We start from the raw sequence: 3,065 nt of genomic DNA, 5'->3' as shown, positions 1-3,065 counted from the left end.
GTTCTGCGGTTCTTGTCACCTCCAAAAAGCGGTAGCTGCCATCCCCATTGGAGCCAATGTTAGACTCCGTCTATCGCCCGCTGGTTCTGTCTCAAACTCAGAGGACGATCCTCATGAAGCATCCAATTCCACTCAGAGAAAGCCCTTTTCCTAATGAGAAATGAGAATAATATTGAACTATTATTGGGGAAAATGCAATCAAGAAACAAATAAGGCAAGGTTCTTGCAAGTTGCAACAAGGAAATGGTGGCTATGAATGGAGGCTTAATTACTGTGTACTTCAGGATGCAAAATTATATTGAAAACATGATTATGGAGCGGTTGTAGAAATGAACAATTGTTATTAATTAGTCAAAATGAAATTAAGATTCTTATTTTGGACTATGTTAGTCAGATTTGTGTCTGATTGATAAACCCAAATAGACAAACATCTGTTGATTGTGAAAATGTGTCAAAGTTTGCCAACTGTTTCATTTACAACTGGGCGCGCGGTGCATCAGTGGTGTGCTACGCATCAGGCCACAATCTTCAGTGCAATTTTACACGGGTGAGGCGCATCAGGAGCACGCGGCGCGTTGGGTGAGGCGCACGGTGCATTGAAGTTTATGCCTAAACTTTGTCCAAAAACCACTCAAACACCTCTTCTCGTTTGCTGATGAAGATGGCAACTACCTACAAGAAAGCTTGGGAGCACATTTTAATGTGTCTTTCTCGTTTTGAGCATTTGCACTTATTGGGAGAGGGTGCTCCTCCAGATGCTACATTCTTTACAATGCCTCATAGTGAATCAGAGAAAGTAAAACAACCAATGTCACCGGTTGTTCATGCACTCAAGAGAAAGGGACCTATACAACATCAACAGGCTGCAGCATCAGCTCGACGGGGTTCATATGACAGTGTTGGTATTGTGGGGTATTCTTCAGGATTAGTAACCACAGAGTAGATGCACACTTTGGTTTCGAACAGATTGGAAGTTTTGAGATCAATCATTTACACATAGCCAAAGGTTAAATAGTGAGGCAATAGTTGATTTTGTAAAGGCACTCTGCAAGGTCTCCATGGAAGAATTGCGATCTCCGACTGACCCCCGAGTTTTTCAGCCTAACCAAGATTGTAGAGATTGCGCATTATAATATGAACCGGATCAGGCTGGTTTGGTCTCCCATCTGGCATGTGCTTTCCAGTTTCTTTGTTACTGTTGGATGTGCTACGCATCAAGCCACAATCTTCAGTGCAATTTTACGTGGGTGAGGCGCATCAGGAGCACGCGGCGCGTTGGGTGAGGCACACAGTGCGTTGAAGTTTATGCCTAAACTTTGTCCAAAAACCACTCAAACACCTCTTCTCGTTTGCTGATGAAGATGGAAACTACCTACAAGAAAGCTTGGGAGCACATTTTAATGTGTCTTTCTCGTTTTGAGCATTTTCACTTATTGGGAGAGGGTGCTCCTCCAGATGCTACATTCTTTACAATGCCTCATAGTGAATCAGAGAAAGTAAAACAACCAATGTCACCGGTTGTTCATGCACTCAAGAGAAAGGGACCTGTACAACATCAACAGGCTGCAGCATCAGCTCGACGGGGTTCATATGACAGTGTTGGTATTGTGGGGTATTCTTCAGGATTAGTAACCACAGAGCAGATGCACAATTTGGTTTCGAACAGATTGGAAGTTTTGAGATCAATCATTTACACATAGCCAAAGGTTAAACAGTGAGGCAATAGTTGATTTTGTAAAGGCACTCTGCAAGGTATCCATGGAAGAATTGCGATCTCCGACTGACCCCCGAGTTTTTCAGCCTAACCAAGATTGTAGAGATTGCACATTATAATATGAACCGGATCAGGCTGGTTTGGTCTCCCATCTGGCATGTGCTTTCCAGTTTCTTTGTTACTGTTGGATGCTCAGAGAACCTCTCTATTGCTATTTTTGTCATGGATTCACTGCGACAACTAGCCATGAAGTTTCTAGAACATGAGGAGCTGGCAAATTTTAACTTTCAGAATGAATTCATGAAACCTTTTGTAATTGTGATGGAAAAGAGCAGCTCTGTAGAAACCAGAGAACTAGTCATCAGATGTGTTTCACAAATGGTATTGGCTCGTGTCAACAATGTTAAGTCAGGCTGGAAAAGCATGTTTATGGTGTTCACGATAGCAGCGTCGGATGATCACAAGAATATTGTCCTTCTGGCTTTTGAGACCATTGAAAAGATAGTGCGTGATTTTTTCCCTTACATAACTGAGACAGAGATTACCACATTCACAGATTGTGTCAATTGTCTGATTTCATTTACAAAGAGAAGATTCGACAAGGATATTAGTCTCAATGCAATTGCATTTCTTCGTTTATGTGCTCTCAGACTTGCTGAGGGGAACCTTATTTCTTCTTCAAAAAAACAAAGATAAGGACAAATCTGGGAAGCCTGCTACTTGCTTTGCTGTTGGTTTAGACAGTCCAAAGTTTACTGATGAACATGATCAATTATACTTTTGGATCCCTTTATTAGCAGGATTTTCCAAGCTTTCTTTCGATACTCGGTCTAATTTTAGGAAAAGTGTATTGCAAATGTTTTTTTTTTTTTTTACACACTATGGCACCATGGGCACATATTGGGAACAAGTGTTTGTGTTAGTCCTTTTTCCAATATTTGACTTTGTTCGACCTGCATCTAACCCTGCAGAAGGTAGGGTAAGTGTGAATGGCACAGAAAATAAATATAATGGTCTTGATCAAGATGCTTGGATTTCTTAAACATGTACATTGGCACTTCAACTACTTGTTGACCTTTTTGTCAAGTTCTACCACAAAGTAAACCATTTACTTGCGAAAGTGCTGGAGCTCCTAACAAATTTTATAAAATAGCGGATTCAAAGTGTGGTTGGAATTGGTGTCTCTGCTTTTGTTCGTTTGATGAACAAATGCTGGTAGGCTTTTCTCAGATGATAAATGGCAACTGGTGTTGTTATACTTGAAATCAGCAGCTGCAGAAACAACACCAGATTGCTTATAATCTGGTTGATAGTGTATGTTGTCATGGAGAAAAGTGGAAATGGAAACAAT

The 3,065-nt window shown here is 41.0% G+C and overlaps 1 pseudogene; it reads left to right on the top strand.

Annotated features, from left to right (window-relative positions):
- Positions 1 to 1,361: 1,361 nt before the first annotated feature.
- On the top strand, positions 1,362 to 2,756 carry LOC149142197 (brefeldin A-inhibited guanine nucleotide-exchange protein 2 pseudogene; annotated as a pseudogene).
- Positions 2,757 to 3,065: the final 309 nt, after the last annotated feature.

This window comes from Pinus tabuliformis, chromosome X (genome assembly GCF_031772625.1).
Source record: "Pinus tabuliformis cultivar Carrire ecotype Pingquan chromosome X, CPIR1, whole genome shotgun sequence".
NCBI lineage: Eukaryota > Viridiplantae > Streptophyta > Pinopsida > Pinales > Pinaceae > Pinus > Pinus tabuliformis.
The sequence above is the reverse complement of the archived record's forward strand: the minus strand, read 5'-3'. Positions and strand labels throughout refer to the sequence as shown.